The sequence below is a fragment of the Dermochelys coriacea genome, chromosome 13, assembly GCF_009764565.3.
Source record: "Dermochelys coriacea isolate rDerCor1 chromosome 13, rDerCor1.pri.v4, whole genome shotgun sequence".
Classification (NCBI taxonomy): Eukaryota; Metazoa; Chordata; order Testudines; family Dermochelyidae; genus Dermochelys; species Dermochelys coriacea.
In genome coordinates this window covers 25771360-25795451 of record NC_050080.1, presented here as the reverse complement: position 1 = coordinate 25795451, position 24092 = coordinate 25771360, and the positions used below count along the sequence as shown (strand labels likewise).

The following is a 24092-nucleotide window of genomic DNA, read 5'->3' as shown; positions in this document are numbered from 1 at the left end:
TTCATTAGACCTATTTAAGAGGTCAGGTTAAGTTACAAGTCATCCAGTTATCAAGAATGAAGTTATGACACTGAAACAATGGAACAACCCAGGAGTTCTGGCTCCTAGACCTATCTGCTAACCGCTGGGGAGCACACAGGCCATCTCTAGCTTAGGTTTGGAGAATCAGGCTAATGCAATCTAAGGGACTAGGAGATCTGGGTGTTTTCTAGAGCACTCTTGTAGCTCTTATTTGGGAGTGGGTGACAAGAGAGCTGGGTTCTTGTGCTATCTCCACCATGGACTCGCTGTGGGCACTCAGGAAAATCACTCACTTATCTCAGTGTCCTGGTCTGTGAAATGGATATGAGGCATTGTCAGGGGAATATGTTGTTGGTAGGCTGTGAAGCATGATGCAAGTATATAGGATATTGTCAGGCTTGTCGTGGGAGCATTGGGCTCGTCCGTTGCAAAGATGGGAAGTTCAAACCGTGCAAGATCCCAAATATTTGCTCATTCCTCTGAATTATCCAGACCCTTTGGGTCTGCAAAATCAGGCTGGTGATCTCATCAGAACAGAGTTCCTCATGGGATGATGGTAGTTCTGCCTCTGGTCTGGGCAGATCCAGATAAGCCAGAGGCCAAGCAAACTTGAGAGAGCGTCTTCAGAACTATGAGCAGGAACCTCTCCCTGGGTCAGAGAGAGATCTCGGTGGAGACCTGGAGAAGGTTCAGGTCAGTTCTCATTATGTCCGGCAGAGGTTGCCACTGCAGAGAGGAGGAGGATATTGCAGTAGCACCAAGAGGCCCCAGCCAGGATCAGGGACCTTTATGCTAGGTGCTGTACAGGGAGGGTCGGAGAGAGACTGGAAGCTGTTTGGAAAAGGAGCTAACTTAGCGAGCCAGGCAGGGGAGGGGAGAGAATTATTCTCTCCCCCCCCCTCCACCCCCCAGTTACAGATGGTGAGCTCAGGCCCAGAAAGATTCAGGGCCAGATTTTTAAAAGAGCCCCAGTCCCACAACTGGGGCCATGAGTTCCTAAAAAGCTTAGCAAGCTGGGTACTGGCTGTAGAGGGAACAGGGCACACGGAGGAGCAAGGGAAAACCTGCCCCTAAGTGACTTGCCCAAGGTTACCAGGGCAATCTGTGGCAGAGCCGGGGGGCAGACCCCAATTCTCCTGAGGCCCAGTCCGGTGCCTTTGCTGCAAGACTTTTCTTGCTCAACTCCTGCTCAGAGAAAGGGGCGGTCGCCGCCCATGGTGAATATAAAGGTGTTTGGACAGATGTGGGCTTGCAGCTGGAGGCCTGTGCGCCCTGGATCTGCTCTGAGCGCCGAGGATGTATGTACACAGCAGGCAGAGGTCTGACTGCAGCACGTGCAGACCTGCCTGCCCTAGCCTGGAGTGAGTTCACTCCAGTAACAAGAGCAGTGAAGCTGTAGCAGCATGGGCTAGCAGCTCGAGGGCATGCCCAGGGTCCTAGGCAAGGTCCCTGTGCAGCTGTGGCTATGGTCACTTGAGCTAATTAGATCAAAGCTAGCTTGGGCTCATCTCCACTGCTGCAGTCAGACCTCTGAATTCAGCATAGACAGACCCAGAGATGTGCTGGGGACAGAGGGGAAGCCAGGAGCCAAGGCAGCTCTTACACCTGGACATAGCATGACACATGGCGCTGGTGGAAAGAGATGGTCCTTTAGGCCCTTGGCTCCATTACCAGACATGCAACAGGATGACAAAAGATTAATACCCCAAGGCCGTGGCAGAGCCCAGGAGCTTCCACTTCCAGGGACTGCTCTTCTAGCTGGACTTTTTTGGGTGGCAAGAGGCATTCAGCGCCATGCAGAACTGCCAGCTGCATGGGGAAAGGAGAGTAAGCCTGAGTGCGGGCAGCAGCGGGATGTGGGTGAGCATGCCTGCGCTCAGGAAGCCCATCAGAGTTAGAGATGGGCCTACCCCTCCCAGAATTGAACTGGGGTGGTTGGACCCAGGCTTCTGTTTCAGATCAGTCCCTTAGTGCTTCTCTGAATCCCCCCTTGTACTTTCAAATGGAGGCAGGATCCTTCTTCAGTTCCTGTCCTAAACTGTTGCACAGTGTAAGCAGCTGCCATGATCTACCTCAGAGGTGGCTGCATGTCAGTGGTGGGTGAAGCGACCCTTCTAGACTGTATCGTCTTCCTACCCCTCACATGGGGTGCCATGAGGCTTAATTAGCGAATGCTTCTGTGCTGTTCATTTGAAGTATTGTTAGCACTAAATCAATCTCATTATGAAACCACTAGAATCCCAGGATCCTTCCATAAAGCTAGGAACCTAACAGAGGAGGTGGGAGTGAGATTCCTTTCATGGCAGGGGTGGATCTGGAAAGCTTTAGGGGAACATGTCTCTTGAGCTGACCCACTTTCCCCTTGGTTTATAGAAAAATCCTTTCCAATCTGGGCCATCTCCCCACTGAAGGAAGTGGAGTGAACAGGGGAGGACAGTAAGGCTGGGAGGTGGGGAGCTACTTCACTCTCCTATGTGACAGAGCTAGAGTGACACTGAATGGGTCTGGGGGCATCTCGGCCAGGTCCTGCCTCCCCCGGACTTTGGAACCATGGGACTCAACCAAAGGGAAGAACGCCCCAACTCCCGCTTGCTACTTCCTCCTCTTCTGCGCCGATTCCAAGGGCCCCGAGCCCCAGGGTGGCTAATGCTGGGAGCAGCGAGGAGAGGAGAAAGCTGCACGCAATTTACTGCTCCAAGTCCCAGCAGCAGTAGCAGCGCTGGGCAGTTGATTCCCATTGCAGCCACTTACAGCAGTGCCCGGTGAGCGTGAGGCATTACCAGGCTGCTTGGCGCGCGTTTCACCCCCACTTGGCACTGGTGTGCCCAGCTAGATGAGGTGCAGGCTGGTGGGGAATCAGGTGCACAGCAGCTACAGAACACATCGCCACAAAGCGCCTCCCAAACACGGCCTAGCGACTCCCCGCAGACAGGCCCAGCACTGCCACTGTGCAGAGGGGAACCCAAGGCATGGCGAGGTGAAGCAAGTCGCCTAGCCCGGCCGTGCAGAGGGAGCCAGCATCTGTCAGGAGTCCTAGCTCCCAGACTTGTGTTTAGGCCGCTGCCCGTGCCTCCCTAGAATAGGAAGGTGGTTGGTAATGCTGGCCCCCATCTCCACTGCTCGTACCGCATTCTGCCCCAAAGGGCAAACTTCTCCCCACCCGCCCCTCCATCACCTCACAAGGCGTGTCATTTCCACAGGGGACTTTGTCCCCTAACTTGTAGGTCTGTGGGGAGAGCCAGCTGCAGGCTGGGAGTGGGGACATGAGCTCAAGAGCTCAAGGAGAATGGGAAAGAGACCAGACTGTGGGGAGAGAAGGGGACCAAAAAAAAAAAGAGTTGGAGGAGGGAGGCTTCTTGGGCCACTGGGTAGGAGAGGAAATAGCCCAGTCTGGTCCCAGCTGATCCATTTGGGGCTGGCTCTGTGACTTCAGGCTTGAATGGGAATGGGAGCAGGGGAGGGGGCCAGGCAACCCCCCTGGAGACAGCATGAGGGAGGCGTGCCACTGGCCCTTCTGAGCTGAGCAGTGTGCTCATGACCCAGCTGCTGTCCCAGCACAGGGACGTGGGGCTGAATTTCCAGGCGCTGAGCCCAAGACAGCAGGCTCTCTTCCAATGCCCAGCCAGAGTAGGAGTCTCAAAGTAACCCCCTCCGTGGGCTGTGCAGGGTGATGGGGCAAGCCCTAGGGAGCCCAGTGACCTGGCAAGTGCAATCTCGCTCCAGGAAGTCTGGAGCACAGATTCTAACACCTATGTTCCATACATGCATACAACTCCTTACACATCGACCTTACGTACATTTCACCATGCTTGTGATGATCGGTGCGATGTAAGCGTCTGTTTGATACCTCACTCAACAGTCTTTATAGCTAAATAAATACAGCAGCAATGTGTTAGGAGTTGCTGATAGAGCAGTACTTGTGGCATCTTAGAGACTAACAAATTTATTAGAGCATAAGCTTTCGTGAGCTACAGCTCACTTTAAGGTGCCACAAGTACTCCTTTTCTTTTTGCGAATAGAGACTAACACGGCTGCTACTCTGAAACCTGATAGAGCAGTGAATCCCTGGCTAGCTGGCACCAAGGGGCCTCTGTGTCAAGCCCAGCAGCCCAGACCTCCTCTACGCCTTGGGGAGGTCGGGGAGAGGGGTGTTAACTAGATCAGATCTCAGAGTAGTAGCCGTGTTAGTCTGTATTCGCAAAAAGAAAAGGAGTACTTGTGGCACGTTTGAGACTAACAAATTTATTTGAGCATAAGCTTTCGTGAGCTACAGCTCACTTCATCAGATCTGTGCAGCATTTTGGAGAGAGAACCTGTGACATTATTGCCAAGTGTCACTTACTCCCTAGGAAGGTTAACATTGCTCCTGCACTCAGTTACTATCACTTTATTCCAGTTTCATCAGCAGGCTGGGCACAAACACTGTACCAGGCCCTGCACAAACTCATTGTAAGATCTTGTCTGCACACAGAAGTTGTACTGCTTTAACTTTACCAGGACAGTTAAAACTTGTACAACCCACCTAGGAAAGGGAATAAGCTGCACTGATACAAGGCAGCTTTATACTGGTATAACTTAGCAAGAGATGTCAAGAGTAACAAGAAGGGTTTCTTCAGGTATGTTGGCAACAAGAAGAAAGCCAAGGAAAGTGTGGGCCCCTTACTGAATGAGGGAGGCAAGCTAGTGACAGAGGATGTGGAAAAAGCTAATGTACTCAATGCTTTTTTTGCCTCTGTTTTCACTAACAAGGTCAGCTCCCAGACTGCTGTGCTGGGCAACACAAAATGGGGAAGAGATGGCCAGCCCTCTGTAGAGATAGAGGTGGTTAGGGACTATTTAGAAAAGCTGGACGTGCACAAGTCCATGGGGCCGGACGAATTGCATCCGAGAGTGCTGAAGGAATTGGCGGCTGTGATTGCAGAGCCCTTGGCCATTATCTTTGAAAACTCGTGGCGAACGGGGGAAGTCCCGGATGACTGGAAAAAGGCTAATGTAGTGCCCATCTTTAAAAAAGGGAAGAAGGAGGATCCTGGGAACTACAGGCCGGTCAGCCTCACCTCAGTCCCTGGAAAAATCATGGAGCAGGTCCTCAAAGAATCAATCCTGAAGCACTTAGAGGAGAGGAAAGTGATCAGGAACAGTCAGCATGGATTCACCAAGGGAAGGTCATGCCTGACTAATCTAATCGCCTTTTATGATGAGATTACTGGTTCTGTGGATGAAGGGAAAGCAGTGGATGTATTGTTTCTTGACTTAGCAAAGCTTTTGACACGGTCTCCCACAGCATTCTTGTCAGCAAGTTAAGGAAGTATGGGCTGGATGAATGCACTATAAGGTGGGTAGAAAGCTGGCTAGATTGTCGGGCTCAACGGGTAGTGATCAATGGCTCCATGTCTAGTTGGCAGCCGGTGTCAAGTGGAGTGCCCCAGGGGTCGGTCCTGGGGCCCGTTTTGTTCAATATCTTCATAAATGATCTGGAGGATGGTGTGGATTGCACTCTCAGCAAATTTGCGGATGATACTAAACTGGGAGGAGTGGTAGATACGCTGGAGGGGAGGGATAGGATACAGAAGGACCTAGACAAATTGGAGGATTGGGCCAAAAGAAATCTAATGAGGTTCAATAAGGATAAATGCAGGGTCCTGCACTTAGGATGGAAGAATCCAATGCACCGCTACAGACTAGGGACCGAATGGCTCGGCAGCAGTTCTGCGGAAAAGGACCTAGGGGTGACAGTGGACGAGAAGCTGGATATGAGTCAGCAGTGTGCCCTTGTTGCCAAGAAGGCCAATGGCATTTTGGGTTGTATAAGTAGGGGCATAGCGAGCAGATCGAGGGACGTGATCGTTCCCCTCTATTCGACACTGGTGAGGCCTCATCTGGAGTACTGTGTCCAGTTTTGGGCCCCACACTACAGGAAGGATGTGGATAAATTGGAAAGAGTACAACGAAGGGCAACGAAAATGATTAGGGGTCTAGAGCACATGACTTATGAGGAGAGGCTGAGGGAGCTGGGATTGTTTAGTCTGCAGAAGAGAAGAATGAGGGGGGATTTGATAGCTGCTTTCAACTACCTGAAAGGGGGTTTCAAAGAGGATGGCTCTAGACTGTTCTCAATGGTAGCAGATGACAGAACGAGGAGTAATGGTCTCAAGTTGCAATGGGGGAGGTTTAGATTGGATATTAGGAAAAACTTTTTCACTAAGAGGGTGGTGAAACACTGGAATGCGTTACCTAGGGAGGTGGTAGAATCTCCTTCCTTAGAGGTTTTTAAGGTCAGGCTTGACAAAGCCCTAGCTGGGATGATTTAACTGGGACTTGGTCCTGCTTTGAGCAGGGGGTTGGACTAGATGACCTTCTGGGGTCCCTTCCAACCCTGATATTCTATGATTCTATGAACTGCATCTGCACTGACATCACTAGATAAGACTGTGATGGTTTTACCAAAGTTACCTGGTTAAACTGATACAAAGGTATGTGTAGACCAGACGTAACCAGATAAAGTTTGGGAGGGGAAACTAAGGCATGGAGCCATCAGGTCACCCAGCAGACTAGTGGCAGAACTGGGAGCAGAAGCCAGGTTTGCTGAGCCGCAGGCCGGTTCACCACCCAATGCACCATGCTGCCTCTTTTGGCAGACTGCTTCACTCTTCCAGCATGTTTGCAGAATGAGGAAAATTAGAGGCCAATCCATCAGCCTGCCGTGAGCAAGTCTAGGAGCAGCCCCTGCCAGGTGAGATAAGTTTCAACTGATGGCACCGGCGGAGGCTGGCTGGGACTCTGTCATGACGGTGCAGAGAAGGGAAACCAAAGAGCTTACAAATAAATCCTATGACCACTTTATTTTTTCTGTCTAACAGTTCTGCAAAGTTTTTGACTGGTTCAGGAATTCTGGGTCGGTTCGTAGCAGCTGCAACCAGGCTGGGAAGGCCGTTGAGACGACAGAAGAACAGAAAGGGTGAGGGAGTGGAGATAGGACTACAGGGAAGGGGACCATCTTGTGGAAGGAGAGAAAATGCAATAAAACAGCAAGCTGTGACTGAAGGGGAAATGACCAGGACCCTGACATGCTTTAAATCAGCCTGTGTCAGGAGAGAGGGGGAGTCCCATCCCGTCTCATGCCTCTGGGGAGGGGGCTGTTTTTTGGCACGACAGGCTTTGATCAGTTCCTATAAAGAGGATAAATTAATAGCTTTGTATAGCATGGTCAGTGACAGAGCACTGACCTGGGAGTCAGGACAGCTGGGCTTTGACTGGGACCTGGGGTAAGTTGCTTCCCCTCTCACCCTTTCTCTTGCCTGCTTGAACTGTAAACTCTCCAGGTGCGTGTACAGCGCCTAGCACAATGGGGCCCTGACCTCAGCTGTGGCCTCCTGGGGCTGCTGTTACATGAAAAGCAATCAACATGTAAACGATTCCCATGTTTGTTAAACTACAGAGGTGACCCACTCCACCTTGCCCTCGGGAAACGTTTTCTTGCCCAGCTTCTCTAAGAGCTGCTTGAAAGATGTGGCAAACATACGGCCTGGGGCCGAGAAGAACAAGAATCTGGTGTAAGAATAACAGCTGCCACGAGACTGGAATCAGGGAAAAAGGCAAGAAAAGCCACTGAATAGGATGGTGCCTCAGCCTTACACCTCCACCCTCCCACACCCCACCCTGTTACAGCACAGCACCCGCCAGTATCCTTAGCCAACATGCTGCATGCTCTGGTCCCACCTGATGCAGCTGGCTCCAGTCATCAGAGCGCTCAGGCACGCAGGGGGCTGGCAGCCTGCGTGACGCTTCCTTGGTGTCAACGGGACTATTCGTGTGTTTCAGGCTGTGCACATGCACAGGTGAGTGGTTGAGCTGGGGCCCAAATGCAAAAGTAAGAGTGCAAAAAGGTGCAACAGCCCCACCTGTGTCAGTTCTCAGAGGGAGTTTGTGTGGGATGCAATGAGGCTGAGTGTGTCTAATCGGACAAGGGATTCCCAGGTGCAGTGGTAGATGGGCAAGCCAGGACTTTAGGACTGACAGATGAGGGCTGGATTATCCTCCTATTCACTCTGGTTTTTACATCAGCATAACTCACTGAATTCACTGCCGTTACCTCTGAGTGACACCACGATCAAAGAGATCAGGCCCTCGAAGTCTTGCACAACTCGGCTTGCATAGGAGACAGGGAAAGCTGATGCATGGTACAGACTCCACTAAAGCCATTCTCACAGCTGCTCTGGCCACTGCACAGAGGAAGCCCCTAGGGGTCTCCATATTGGAGCCACACTGCAGGATCCAGGAGGGAGAGAGCCAAAGAGGCAGCACCTGTTTTCACCAATGGTGAATTGGGCCTTCCTCCACCTAACCACCACCGAGCCTATCCCCCATCCCGTATCCAAGGGTACGCACTGCTGTTACAATGCCCTGCTGCATGCTCCTTCCTTCAGTGGGCTGTCAGTCAAATGGAGTGACAGCCTTTTAGATCAGGTGTGGGTTGTCCACTACTGCCCTTCACTCATTGATCATGGGCAGTTAGGGGTTTATTTGAGAAAACAAGGCTTTTGGTTTGCTAGAACAAATGCATCTATGTCCATCTCACTGTGGCTATTCACTAACTGGACCTTCTTGCACAGAGGAATTCCGAACTTAGTTGCACTGATTTGACTGCTCTGGGTTTCTGTGTATCAGTCTTTCCCGTGGGTGTGGATTTATTTTTAAATCACAGCCTGCGTTAATGTTTTTGGTGATCAGAGTTGTTAAATGAATATTTTTTAAAAAGCCGGGGCTCTGTAGCCAATGCAAGCTGCACTGTATAATTAGCACCAAGCCAGCCTGTGGAGCTACAGCAATCAACTGCAGGAGTGGGTGGGTTTGTTGTTTTAGAGTCAGACGCCGGCATTCCAATTAGATTGTGCGCGCCACAGTATGAAGGTAACTAACAGAAGCATCCACATCCACAGAAAGGAGTTAGGTGTCTGAATCCCATTGAAATGCAGTGGGAATTTGGAGCCTAACTCCTTTAAAAATCCCAGCCTAAAATACTGATCAGCAATAGATACTGCTCAGCCCCACAGTTATATCACAACAGACGCACGCAACACTCCGATGAAAATTGTATGCATAGTGTAATATACGCACATGGGCACTGTTCCCAGCACAGAACATACTCCCCCAGCCAAGTAACCGTGTGTGCGCAGGCACACTTCAATGAACACGCTAGTGTGTGCATACAGTGTACACTTGGATGGCTGTCTATGACCTTCAGGAGACCATGCCTAGGAATGTTTTGCACTACATGTGAGAGATGGGTTGCATGAGTAGGTGTGCATTTGTGGACATTCTCTGAGGGTGTGCTGGCATCCATGGGTATTAGTTTGTCGCAGATAGACGTAGCATAGATGTGTGGATTTGCTGCTGGTTGTATTCGTAGGATGGTCTTTCAGTGAGCTAGTTTTTCACTTCACTTATAGGCCAGATCTTCGGCTGCTGTGAATCAGAGTAGCTCTGTTCAAGTCAATGGAGCTATGCCAATTTGCACTAGTTGAAGATCTGGCCCATACAATGTAATTCCAGAGTAATTCTACCAACTCCAACACAGTTACTCCTGATTTATTATATCAGTGTAACTGAGAGCAGAACCTGGCTCTGAACTGGTGTTGGCTGAAATTTCTCTGCACAAGTGAATGTACAGTATAGGCCAAAATCTGCTCTCAGTTACACTGGTTTAAGGACCAAATCCTCATCCCACTGAAGATGCTGGTATAAACTCCCATTGATTTCAGTGGAACCAGGATATGGAACCTGATCTCATTGGAATAGTCCAGGTTTATTCTGGTGTAACAGCAGGATATAGTCCTGTATGATTGCTAAGCATGCAAGTTTACTGCACCAATTCTAGGTACATACATACAATCATGAGTATCTTTGTGGAAGTGCGTTAATGGCTATCTACATATGCATGTGATCATTATAGCGTGTTTTGGTAGGGTTTTGCACGAGGGGACATGCAGGATTGTGCACAAACATGGAAACACCCGCCCCAGTTACAGCAGAGCCATCCATGTTTCCCAACACTGGTGCCTAAGCTGCACTGCCCACTATGCATGTGGATATACAGCCAGGGCAGGTCTGCATATGTAGTTACTTGTAGGTGCAGAAGTGCAAATAGATTTGTGAGTACAATTCAGCTGATGGTGCCAAAATATTTGTCCTGAATATATATTCACTGGTTGAACCCCAGGTGGCACTCAGATGCCCTGCCCAGATTCCAGAGAAAGTCACACGACACAAACAGTCTCCATTTATCTCCTCCCTCCCCTTCCCTCTGCTCAGGTCCGCTCTCAGTTATACTGCCATCAAACTGGAGTGACTCCAGCACTGACTTCAACAGCTTAGAATCTGTCCTTGTAGAAGAACTCCGCAAGTTCCTTTCTATTTTCTGTACCCACATTTCCTCGAGACACACCTGGGACTATCTCTGAAAAGCACCACTGCACCATAAATATTTATTAATCTATTATTTATTTTAAGTAGAGGTTGGAAAAACAAAAGGTGCTAATTATGCCTTTTCGGGAGCTCTCTGCAGTCAGGGGAAAGAAAGAAGTTCAAAGTGATTTAATGGAAGAATTGGCTGCAAGAGACTCACATTTTCTAACTCAGCCTCTCTTGGCTCATTTCCATTTATCTCTGCTTAGCAGCTCCTTGCTCAATCAACACCTCTGAAGGCAGGAAATGTTCAGAGGGGTCTCATCTCTCAGCTTCCTAGATATGCTTTCCTTCCCTTCGTCCTTCTGGGTTTTTGTGCCATTCTAATCTAAAACCGACTTTCTCTCCTCTCCTCTCCCTCGGATTTAGCATTTCACCACCGCTGAGCCAGGGTGATAAAGTACAGAGATTAAAAATGATGACAGATTATATCTGTTTGAGTCCAACAAGGAGTTTATGGGCCGCTACCGTGCTTCACACCCCAAGGGAGTCCATGAGATCTCAGCGTCTGTACAGCTTTTATTTATTGGCCTGTACCCGGAAGTGCTCACTGAGGCAAAGCTGCCCCTGGAGTCACTAGGAGTTTGCCTGAGTAAGTACAGAGTAAACACTAAGGACCTCACACCGCTCCCCTTACTGAAGCCGAGTAACACTTTCTACCATGAATAGGGCCAGCACTTGAACCTCTCACGCCAGGGCCGCTTTGGGTGGGGATGATTTCAATGGGCCAGCTCAGAAAGCTAGGTGTTACTTCACATCAGCAAGAGTGGCAGAGTCAGGACCCAAACGAGGAAGTCAAGATCTGGCCTATTCATTGTTCACAGACAGTTTAGACTTGATATTTTACCAACCTGAGAATCCAAAGTGGTTACCCCTGGGGCTGTTCTAGTTCCAACCTCAGCAGAGATTTTAAGGCCAGAAAGGATCATTATGAGCTCCTGCATCGCACAGACCAGGTAACCCCACCCAGGGAGCCCTGCCTTGAGCCCCATGACTTGTGGTTGAAAGTTATTGGGTTTAGATCAGCTGGCTCCCTCCTCCTCCCACCAGTGGCCTGTGGCTGAAGAGATGCTCATCATAGGTCAGTTCTCCCTCTTGATTCTCTTAGCACATCTTGGGGGTCTAACGGGTACCTGTCAAGTTGTCCACTAGCCTGAAGGAGACTAATTCCAGCAGCACTAGGGCTGCAGGTGAGGTAGAGCACCAGACAGTGAGCTAGATGAACCTATATTCGGTCCTCAGCGCTGCCGCTGACCTGCTGGGTGACCTTTGTACACAGTTACTCTTCCTCTACTGAACCTAAAAAGAAAAGGACGACTTGTGGCACCTTAGAGACTAACAAATTTATTAGAGCATAAGCTTTCGTGAGCTACAGCTCACTTCATCGGATGCATTTGGTGGGGGAAAAAAAAAAATCACTACTGAACCTAGTGAGAGAACTTTCCTTCTCCTCCCTGGCTGGGGTTATGAGCCGTGGCCTGTTTCCAGCTGCCTTAACCACAGTTTTAGCAAGTCTCCCAGTTTCTCTGGGCCCCCCAGGCCTAACTCCTTCATAAGGGGGTTATGAGGCTCCAATGACAGTGCTTTGAAATCTTTGGGTGAAAGGAGCTATCTATGGGAGAGGTTTTATTATCAGTCTCTGGCTGAGTTGCTGTGGTGTCCGCTAGAAGAGACACTGCTCGTTTCGTTTATTTGGAGCCTCACAGAACGGTGCCCATCCAGCACTCCGTTTTAGAGAACTGGCCTGGGAAAAGATGGAAGCTGCAATGGCATCCTGATCCGCCAGAGGGCAGCACTGTACGGGTGTCTGGATTAGTCCGTGGCATTTCCATTCGGTGCAGATTAGCATCTGCATCGATAGTTTAGCAGAAGCCCCAGTGCCCTACACATTAGCATAAAATCCTCCCCTTGCATAGGCACATGGAGACTACTGAACTCACCAATCATGGCTGCCCTTTGATTACAGTGGTGTATAACAGGGGGTTGCAGGCAGCATCCTACAGTCTATATTCATCACCCTTCCATATTATGGAAGAGCCTGGCCACAGGCCACATTGTAGAACTAGGAGCAGAACCCAGGAGTCCTGATTCCCCCAACCTCAGTCCCATCCACTAGACCTCACTCCCTATTCATCTGAAAAGTCACAGAGTCGTCCTCAGCTGGAGAGTCACAGTGACCTGCAACTGCTGATTTCTCTGGTTCCCAGTTAGTGACAGCCATTGAAGTAAGTGCTACATTAATTATTGCAGGGCTGCTATTTGCCCTTCAGGCTTGTCGTGTCAGAACTCTGACTTGAGCTGACATCTGCTTCTTGGACTTCTTCCGAATGCCCCCATTGCATTTATAAATCCACGTAGGCAGCTGGAGCACGCCCCAGCCGCTCTGCTCTCTCAGGAGCCGGAGGGAGCGGGTGGGGATGGGAGAAAGGGGGGTATGTTTCATGCTGCAGCACAGAGGTACTTAGGCCCAAATCCTCAAAGGGATTCAGGCACCAGACAGACACGGATTTCCCTGGAAGTTCAAAGAATAAATGACTCACAGGGTCTGGACCTGAGTGGCTAGAGGCCAAGACAATCCCACCCCGGGGAAACGGCTGATGTCAGCACTGCCCTCTCTAGTCTGGCCATTCGAGAATGAGGCATTCAGGTGGTTTCTGCTTCTCCTCCAGCAGATGAGTGGCCTGCCCCACTTGGTACGGTATTGGAGGAGAGAGCTCAGTACATCCCACTATCTCCACTAGGATACAAGGACTTGGACTCCGCCACCGGTCAAACGAACCCACCCTTCCAGGACAGCTAGGAGCATCAAGTCTGATAGACTCCAATTTCCAAGCTATATGCTCTTCAGCCCCTCCCGCTCTTCTAGAGCCCCATGCCTGTACCCACTATGGCTCCCAGTCAGTGGAGAAGAGGGGACTGGTGGGAGAAGCATTCATCCCCGCTTTCAGGCCCCCAGATGCTGCCAGAATGAAGATGATATAGCTGCCCTGATTTCTAACTAAAGACGTACAGCAGTGCACGGCATGTTAGTATAGGGTATGAAAAACATCACACTCCTACCTAGCGTCGCTGTGCCAACCTAGCCCCGTTAAAGCTGATTCCCCACTCTGGCACTTTGAGTGCAGAAGGGGGAGGCTTGCAAGGATTCTAAAACTTAATACTGGCCACTCCAGGCTTGAATTAAACTCCCAAGATTACAGCTTCTCTCTGACCTTGGATGGGTAGGTCCCGCTACCACCCAAGTTCAAAAAAACCCTTTTGACCCAGGAAGGCGCACTTGGGAATTCCTTCCTGTGGGATACCCTCCAGCCCTTTCATCCCCACCTCCGGGAAAGAGCTGAGAAAGAAAACAAAGAAAATCAGCTATTGCCACCAGCTAATTAAACAACATGCACAAACCTCTTAGGACACAAAAACCCAATCCTGTTCTTAAAAAAGATAAATTTTATTAAAAGAAAAAAATACATCTGGAATGTAGGCTATTGCTAGATTTAAAAGAGCAAATATAATAATTAAGCATCAAGAATGGTTAAGGTCCAGCTTAAAGGTTACAAGAAAAACAAAAGCACTAGAGTTAACACAGAGAAGTCCACAAACCATAAAGAAATAAAAGAAAGAAACCTAATCGTGTCTTCCTAGACATTCCCTGGTCTACTTATATATCTGGGGTTTCAGATAAGTAGTTTCAAGGTATGATTTGATGATTTTTCATACCTGATTTAAAGCTTCTTACAGCATTGCTGCTCGGTGTCTCCTCTCTCCAGAGAACAACAGACAGACCGACCAAGGGAAAGTTTTTTCCCAATTTTAAAAAGTTCTAGCCTTCCCATTGGCTTTTTTGGTCGGGTGCTCACTCCCTTCCTTTTACCTATGGGTTTTTTTTAACCCTTTACAGGTAAAGCAAGTAAAGAACATCTACTAACAGCGATTTTGTAGCTAACTGGCTGGCTGGGTGTCCATAAAAGAGAGCTACCCCCCCACACTTCATTTATCACACCCCAGTGTAGCTGGAGCTATGGTGAAGGAAGAGAGCCCCCAGCAATGTAGTTAACTTCGTATGGCAAGGTGATGTTCTCACACAACAGAAAATCCCGTTGCGTTTGTCTTGTGGCTCTTGAACTTCTGAAGATTATTGTATGCAGCTGTGAGGATCAGTAAGTTTGGCCACCTCTGGTCTAGTAATTAGGCCACTAATCTATCAACCAGAGACCGAGATTCATGACCTGGTTTTGCCACAGATTCCTGTGGGACCGTGGGCGAGTCACTTAGCCTCGCTGTGCTTTAGTTCCCCATCTGCAGGATGGGGATATTAGCGCTTCCCCACCGCACAGGGGTGTTGTGAGACTAAATACGTTAGCGATTGTGAGGTGCATGTACTGTAGTGATGGGCTCAGATAAGTAGTGTACATATTTGGAATGGGGGGGAAGAAAAAGCACAACCCTGAGAGCTGGGATACACGATAGAGCTGTCACTTGGCAATTGGAAAAGGAGGGGAGAAAATGCCAGCGAAGCTTTGATGAAATCCACTTAGCGAGTGTCTAGTCTATGCCTGAAAAGAAATGACAAGGAAGAACCAAGGTCAGCGCAGACCGATTAAAGCAAGAAGTTCAAGTGCTGTCACTGCTGAAAGTTGTGAAATCCCACTGGCAGCACCTTCCCTTCAGGGCAAGGCCAGCAGAAGAAAGCTCCAGAGGCTGCCAGCTTGGTAGGGCCGGTTTTAATTCGGTGTCTGCGAGATTGTGCACCACCACAAAAGGACCTTCCAGACCAGTGCTCCACCTAATCCACCCCCAACCAGGGCCAGCTACTTCACAAGAAGGAGCGGATGCAGAAGCCTTGTAGTGAATACTTTGTCAAATAACTGGCCCAGAGGGGAAGTTCCCCACAGCCCCTGGCTTCTGCCTCGAGGCATAGTCTTTTTCACCAACACATGGGCTTGTCTCCCATTGAAATGCTGCAATGACCCCGGTAGCACATCAGCGTAGACACTAACTTCACTGACGGGAGGGGTTCTTCTGTCGGTGTGGGCAATCCACCACCCCAAGAAGTAGGTTGATGGAAGAATTCTTCCATCAACCTAGCACTGCCTACAGTGAGGGTTAGACTGACTTAACTACGTTGACCTAACTTTTTAGTGTAGCCCCGGTCACGACATTATCCATGTGTTCACCCTAGGGCTAGCAGGCTTGTATGAATGGAAGCTCTTTGGATCCCTCTATAGGTACATAGGGAGATTTAAGAGTGTGTTCCAACCCAGATTAATTTGCATACACAACTCTCTGGCTCCTCCCACCATAGGTAAAAGGGAAAAACTAAGAGGCTTCCTACTTGCTCACAGCTGCACTTTGCATGTGATCTAGAAGTTCTAGGATGTGCCCAAAGCTCTACCAGTTGGAGTTTCCCCACATTCCACACTCATTAACTGTGTTCTAGGGACTAAGGGCAAGACTTTCAAACACATAGGCACCTAACACCCATTGGGAGCAATAGGTGGTAGGCACCTTTGAAAATCCCACTAGGCACTTGGATACCTTTAAAAATCTGGCCCTGCTGCTGTGTGAAAGGCAGTGCAAGTGTAAGAAAGTCCAGGGGGTTAGTTACTGGGGAAAGTGGGTCACCCTGATCTGAAAGTCTAGATTGGGTAGTCAGGGCCAGATGGACAGGAAGGCAGGAGAGAACACAAGCAGGGATTCATCTTGCCTTTGGGGAGGGAGATGCTAGTTAAGTGCCTTGGATTCAGTGGGGGAAGCAGATACAAGGTGGCCTGGTGGAGGGGTAGAAGCCAACCAGATGGGCATTAATAGCCCTGTATCCAGGCTGACTCAGTACAGTGATGGCAATGAAGTGGATAGGAGCTAACAAGTGAGGATAAGAGACAACCACACTGGCTCCACCCACTCTACCCGTGCCCAATGCCAGGAGACTGGGGCACATCCTATGCCCATGTGAGTGAGGAGGGGTTGGACTTTGGCTGGGAGCCAGGGATTCTGGTGTGTGTAGGGGGATGGGTTAATTAATTTGTGTTCCCAAGGCTTTTGCCTGCACTCACCTGAGGGGAAGAAAAAATAGTAACAGGGAGCAGTGTGTTTAGATTTTAGTTCCTAGAACTAAAACTATGAGTAGGAGGATAGGGGGCCAAGCACCCATTGTGTTTCTTACAGAAAGAAACCTCTAGACCCAATAGAGAGCCTAGCCCTTGTTACTGCAACTGACACCTGACAGAAGCACATAAACGTCTAACCCTTTTTTTGAACCCTACTAATTTTTGTCCTCTTGTGGCAATGAGTTCCACAGATTAATTATGTGCTGAATTAAAAAGCATTTCCTTTGTATTAATTATAACATTTCTGCCAGTCAAGTTCATTGAATTGATGACTATGGAGATGGATTGGGATGGAAGGGTGTCCAGGGACAGATTGGTGTTCTAGTTGTTGCCCATAGCAACCAAGCTGCAGTAAGGTATTGTTTATGTTGGTCTTTTCTCTCCCTAAGTCCCTACCATTGCCAGTACCAGCTCAGCTAGTCCCATTGTGACAGTGCTACGGTGAACAGAGCAGTGGCATATACAGCACTCTGCGTCGGCACCCTGCTTTAAGTGCCGTTCCCAGCAGGCCTTCCAGATTCTGTGATGGATCCTCTGGGACAGCATCAATCTGGCTTCAAAACACTTTTGCTTCTTGATCACACAGTGGGGCACGGACCTGATTTCTGTCTCTCTCCTGCTCCTGGGAAATAAACCTTTTGAAGAGATTCTCCCAGCCTCACTAAAAGGCAATAGCCACATGCAATTTTCATATTCCCAGCATGCTTGGGCTAGCCTCAGCAATTTAGTAAAAGCTGATTGCTTCTTCCATCAGCAAGCTTAGGGGCAGACTGAGGCATCTGGAACATTCTCTACTGGAAATGCAGCAAACCCATCCCCACAGGGACTTCGTCACTTGCCTCTTCAGAGCCAGACATGCCATTGTTAGTCCTGTAACATTCTTGCTTACATGTGATCTGCAGGGAAGTGAGCTGTAGCTCACAAAAGCTTATGCTCAAATAAATTTGTTAGTCTCTAAGGTGCCAAAAGTCCTCCTTTTCTTTTTGCGAATACAGACTAACACAGCTGTTACTCTGAAAACTGCAGTCTCGGATGTTTGTGTGTGAGGGCATATGCTTTCTAGGCCTAATTCACAGACAGACGGGCCCCAAGGTAGATATTCCTCTAGGGAGGAGATTGCAGCGATGCAAAAGTGGCCTCACGCTCACTTGTGCAAGAGAAGCCAGGAAAGATGGACTAGGACAACTCCAGATGGGCGGGGCCAGCCAGGGTAGGTAAAAAGTAGGTGTGGGCAGGACAGTCAGGTGAGGCATTGATTCAATGCATCTCAACCACCTCCTATGGAAACCCAGGCAACAACTAGAGCTGCCTGTCCCAGACCCTCCAGAGGGACAGGAGCAGGCACCAATATCTACCAGCCCTCCTGGAGCATGGGGAAGTGTAATCTGTCTCACCCTCACAGATTTTGACCTTGCAACTTTGAGTTAAGACAAGCTCAGCTCAGCACCTTTGGGAGCTTCTGGCTTGAACCTCCTCTGGGGTTACATGCAAGAATCGTGTGCTGGGAGTCCACACTGGAGCCAGGGAACTCGGCTAGCTGGTTAAACCCCATGGAAACACAGCACCCCTTAGACCCAGCTTTAAATTAGGTACCAATTAAAATGTAAGGCACAGGCCTCCGTGGACACGCCCCCGCTCCTGCTCTCCATGAAGCACCTGGACTGTGTTCTGTTTATTTCTGTAATGTACTTGTAGCTCAACTCAAATGTCTCATTTAAAAGGGCAGACAGGAACTTGGGCAGGCACCCTAAGGAATTCGTGCTAATGAAACAATCCTTCAAGGAACACCAGGCAATCCATTGGCAACACTCTTTAGAGACCGAGAACCAGGTGGGACCTGACATCTTAGTAATGCAGGGGCTGGGAAGCCTTTTCACTTGTTTTAAGCTCTGAATGCCTTGCTTTCCTAACTCCGGTCAGCCTGCCGGCACCAGCGCAGAGTGCAGATGTGAGGTGGTCTCTGTGACACTTCCCAGGGCTGCCTCTCCACCACCTGCCCTTAGTACAAGGAAGTCTCAACTGTACCTGCTGCAGATCAGCTCCCTGAAGCCACCAGCCTCTGGCACTGCCTTCCAGGACTCTCCATAGGCCTTGCTCGCTCTCTCGAGAGGGTAGTGACAGGCACATACCAACTGCCAAATCCTCCAAGTGCTCTCTGTAGCATCCAGCCCCTTATCCACTGGGCTATCACTGAATCACCAGGTCTGCCATTCCCAAAGGAACAGCACATACCAGTTTAGCAGTTATCCCTTAAAACACAGCTTTGCTAAACACACAGCACTGTGATATATTTATAGAGAAAACAAGAATAAGTTTATCATCAAAGAACAGAGATTCAAGTGACAGTGAGTAAGGATACGGGAGACAAATGGTTACCTATAAAACAAAATCATAACATGCTTTCTAGAGACTAAGCTTAACTAACAAGGCGTTCCCCTACCCCCCAGTTCTTTCCCCAACATTTGGCTGAGACCCCTTCTCCTAAGATCAAGCCCACTGACAGTTTGTCCTCCCAGCCCGAAGGAATAACTCAGTGTTCATCTGCACCTCCTAGAAATATTCCCCCAAACCAGTTTTAGTTTGCAAACAGCATAACCCCCGCATGTCTTGTTTGTTCCTGTGTGCTGCTTCCATATTGATTTCATATCCCTCCATTAGCATTTGACTTAGTATGGAAATGGGCCTGTGTTGGAAAGCTTACAGTACTTCATTTGCATGTAGCCAGAGAGAGAAATATTTTTAACTTCCTGTCTAGTGGAACTCTAAGGCATGTCACCTTATATGCTTTAAGAACATAGTTAAGGATTTATGCATCTGTGCAAAAATCATCACCCATACATACATCTTGCAATGATTCAGAGGACCAGCATGTAACAAGCTTTTATTAGAGACCTCACATGACCCCTTTTGATGAACCCATGGGATTCCTGTATCCCTATGCTCTCTGCCAGTTAGCATCAAGAGGTCTTCGGGTCACACTCTCCAACCAGCTCACCCCATTCAGAAGGTTGGTACTTTATTCTGCACAAGCTGGAGCTTCACAGTGGCTTTCATCGTCAGTCCCAGGTAGACCTCATTGCTATAGTCAAGACAAAGGTAATGAAGGTGTGACTGGCCGAAGTGAGGAAGGGGGCATGTATTCGGTGCAGGAAAACTGATAAAGTGGGCTGCTGGCTACGTAGGCCATTTGGGAGTTAAAGAACAATGATAGAGTCTAGCAAGAACCTGGTCTTGTCTACTTTTAAATCCAGACACATCAAGCAAGATAAAACAGGAAGATAGTAAAGGTTCCAGCCAAATGATTTCCCATTCTCTCACCACTGGACTCACAGCCCACACTGGGACAAACCCAAGCCCAAGAATGGTGTTTAGCGTGTCAATGCCTATTGAGTCGGGAATTAATGAGGTCTGTCTCTATGCCTTGTCAAGGGAGCTAATGGATCCATTAATTCTGGGAACATGCTTTAACAAGTTTCTCTCTCCACAGGAAAAAGGTGGGGGGCTTGTCACAGCTTGGTATAATTTGGTAAGCAAAAAACACATCACAAATGGAGCTATAAATCTCAGAGCCAGAGCCACTAACTCTAAAACAGAACGATATAGAGCAACTCTAGGCAGTGAGAATAAAAGCATCAAGTTCGCTTATGAAAATGCATGAACTAGAGAACAGCCTGAAGGTCAGCGTGTCCTGGAAAGCTCCCCTTCATGTTCCTGACCTGGACATTGCCATAACAACTGCAGTAGAGACTTCGCCGGAGGGATCTATCCCAGTTCAATTCAAATTCCACCTGCAAAAGGACGATTTACCCATTGAAAGTTTAGCCTGGCGGATGTTCAACTGACCTAGCCCCAAAAGTGGGAATGCACCTGATCGGTATGTGCAAAGCCAATGTTTTGGGGTCCAATGACCAATTTTGCACGTGCAAATGAGTTTGTCCACCCAATATGGGTGTGCACTGTACTCCACCTAGCCCACTGCTGTAGATGGAATCAGTACCATGTGCAAGAGTGAGAGAGAATCTCTAGCCCTCAGGGCTCTGGTATAAAAGGGCTGTCCTGGGAAGGCCAGGAGGCTACATTCAGCTCTGTAGATACAGTTTTATTTTCTCCAAGTCAATTATGAAATTACCTGAGTGCATCTCTGAAGTCTGGTCATATATACCTGAAGTAAGCATCATTAGTTTGGTTGTGCAACTCTGAGTCACTGAGCCAAAAACTCATCCCTTCTGGACCTCCACTCAATTCCACGGTGTTATCCCCTGCAAATATCAGTTCATTAGATTTTCAAAGAATCGTGTGAGACTCATCAACTGCAGTTGATTAACAGCCCCCTGGAGTAAGACTTCTTAGCACGAATACGAATCCTGCAGTTGTATTGTGGAACTTGAGCCCTTTGGGGATTCTACATTCTTGCAACCCTACCTTTTAGGGCTGCTGACTTCCTGCCGTGGTCTGCTTTGCTAGTAGACGATAGGAAGCCTGCTGTGAGAAGGCATCAACCAACAGCTCCTTAGATGAAAGCTCTGAGAGCCTGACTAGTTACTTCCTTCCCTTGTTCTTTGGGTTGATTGGCTCTGTCTGCCTGCTGCAGTTCTTCAGCATTGCTCCACCAGCAGCACTTCTGCTGTGTTGTACGCAGAGCTGAGCAGCTTTTGAGGGTGATGGATACACCTGGGGGACAAGCGGTGCCACGAGCACTTCAAAACAATGGATATTGGCAATGCAGCGTGATTGTGCAAGCAAAAGGAACAGACATTATGGGCCCACCAGCAGCTTGGACAGCCCTGGGCACTGTTGAGAGACAGTTGAGGTTGGCCAGGATTACCTTCCACCATTAACCAGAAGCACCATGGGATCTTTAATATCCATCTGGAAAGCCACCAGGGGTAGGCATGTAGGCCTGTCTCATCAAGATGGACTGTTGTTCCTCAGCTCTCTCCTCTGTAAGGCTTTGCTTTAGACCCTTCATGCTCCTGAGATGACAATCCCATTTATATTTAATACCTTTATTCTTTCAGGAGGAGGAGGAGGACATTCAAACCTGGACTTCTCCCAAGGAAATACATTTGCACGTTCCAGCCTGGCTCCGAGATGCTGGAGTGCTGACAAGTCACAGGACAAGGAAGGCTTTGAACATGAAAGACAATAGTTAATAGATTTGGAATGAGGGGGAAGGTGTCAGAGGTGAGGCAAAGCACCTTCACACTGGTTTGAGACTGATGAGCCCTTAAAAAAACAAAACAAAAAAAAACACAGCTTCATCTGAGCCAATTCTTCCCAGTTACAAGCACAGCTGTATAGCTTGCAGTCTGCCATTCATTAGATTTTAGCACCCATAAGCCAATGGCTATCTGCAAATACCTGAGTGTTGATGTCTGAATGAACCAATCGATATATGGAACCTATTTCCCCACTGATGCAAGAAGAATCCAATTCCCACTTGCAGCACTGGGAGTCAGATGCAGGGGCACTGTGGGTGAGCAATTTCCAATTTCACTTTGGGCTTTCACCTGCAGAGACCCAAGTTCAAATCTTAACCTAGGCTGTGAGTGAAAATGGGTTTGATGATTGTTTTGTCCTCGTCCCCATTTCCCCCATCATTACAGAGACATCACCCTCGTTTGGTACAAGTCAGCAGGGCATTTCTTTTTCAGAGGCCCATAGGATAGAAGTATGTGTATGTGGAAATTGGGAGCAGGGGATATCTGTGGTATGTTACTTATCATTTAAATCAGCTTCTCTACCAGATGACTGGTGGATAGCTAATGTAACACCAATTTTTTGTAAAGGGTTCCAGAGGTGATCCTGAGGCCGGTAAGCCTCACTTCAGTAGTAGGCAAATTGCCTGAAACTATAGAAAAGAACAGAATTATCAGAATCATTAGAAAAGGGATAGATAATAAAGACAGAAAATAGCATATTGCCTCTATATAAATCTATGATACACCCACATCTTGAATACCGTAGGCAGATCTGGTCACCCCATTTCAAAAAAGATATATTGGAATTGGAAAAGCTACAGAGAAGGGCAACAAAAAGGATGAAGGGTATGGAACAGCTTCTGTCTGAGGACAGATTAAAAAGACTGGGGGTTTTCATCTTGGAAAAGAGACGACTAAGAGGGGATATGATAGAGGTCTATAAAATCATGACTGGTGTGGAGAAAGTAAATAAGGAAGTGTTATTCATTCTTCTTAGAACACAAGAACAAGGGGCCACCCAATGAAATTAATAGGCAGCAGGTTTAAAACAAACAAAAGGAAGTATTTCTTCACACAACACACAGTCAACCTGTGGAACTCTCTGCAAGAGGAGGTTGTGAAGGCTAAAACTATAGCAGGGTTCAAAAAAAGAACTAAATAAATTCATGGGGGATAGGTCCATCAACGGCTATTAGCCAAGTTGGGCAGGGACGGTGTCCCTAGCCTCCGTTTGCCAGAAGCTGGGAATGGACGACAGGGGATGGATCACTTGGTTACCTTTTCTGTTCATTCCCTCTGGGGCATCTGGCATTGGCTACTGTCAGAAGACAGGATACTGGGCTAGATGGACCTTTGGTCTCACCCCGTATGGCTGTTCTTAGGGTTCAATCCACACCAATGAGTAGCTGTGTCAACCCCTGTCCTTTCAGTTAGGGAGCCTTTTACAATGCCTTGCTGCTGTAGCCTCCAACCTGGATTGCTCACCAATAATCTCCAGCACTTCAGTCACACCCAGCCACATCGGTGTGTGCTGGACCCAGGCAGCCAGCCACACTTTGGTTCCTACCAGCCTTAAAGAAAACTCCGGGGTGACCCTAACCCCCCACAGATTTTCTCTCAGACATACATCCTGTACTGCCCAGCACTAGCCTGGACAGTATAAATATATAGAGTCTGTCATTCCTTTAAGGGAATAACAAGTGCACAACCTTTGTTACCCCAAATGGAGTTACGCAGACACTCCAACTTGAACACACTGGATTAGATAAAACAGGTCTATTGACTACACACAGATTTTGAGTACAAGTCATGAGGCATAAAAGTCAGAAATGGCTGCAAGAAAGATAAAATGCTTACAGGTGCCTGGCTATATCATATTCAAAGCAAAGTTCTCTCACCACATGCTTTCAGCAGTCTTACTGACCAACCCCTTTAGCTCAGGACCCCTCCTCTAGAGACCAACAGCTGCTTCCTCTGTCTCTTCAGGTGCATTAAATGTGATGGGCAGAGTGGGGGTGGTGCCTCTTCTTTTTATAGTCCTGTCCCCCTTTGAGAAGCATTTCCAGCAGGGAGCAAGGCGACAGGTAGTCTCCAGGGAAAGAAACTTCATGCTGTTTCTTTGCTAAAAATGTAGATTTTTGTCCCTGCCCCCTTTCCTGCCAAAGAATGGCCACGTAGCAGGTCCATCAGTCTTGTTTACCCCCAACTGAGGCATCAGATTGCCCTTTGTCTCAGAAGAACTGGTTTAGCCACTCCCCAGACTGATTGGAAAAACACACTTTTGGTCAGGATTTCAGCGTAT

At 48.5% G+C, this 24092-nt stretch overlaps 1 long non-coding RNA gene across 1 annotated transcript; it reads right to left on the bottom strand.

The window, feature by feature from the left end:
- Window positions 1–14588: 14588 nt before the first annotated feature.
- On the bottom strand, window positions 14589–22404 carry LOC122456539. The gene is made up of 2 exons (XR_006275478.1): window positions 21012–22404; window positions 14589–20848 (listed from the first exon to the last, which is right to left on the bottom strand). It is a non-coding gene; the product is annotated as an uncharacterized LOC122456539 (long non-coding RNA).
- Between the last annotated feature and the right edge of the window lie 1688 nt (window positions 22405–24092).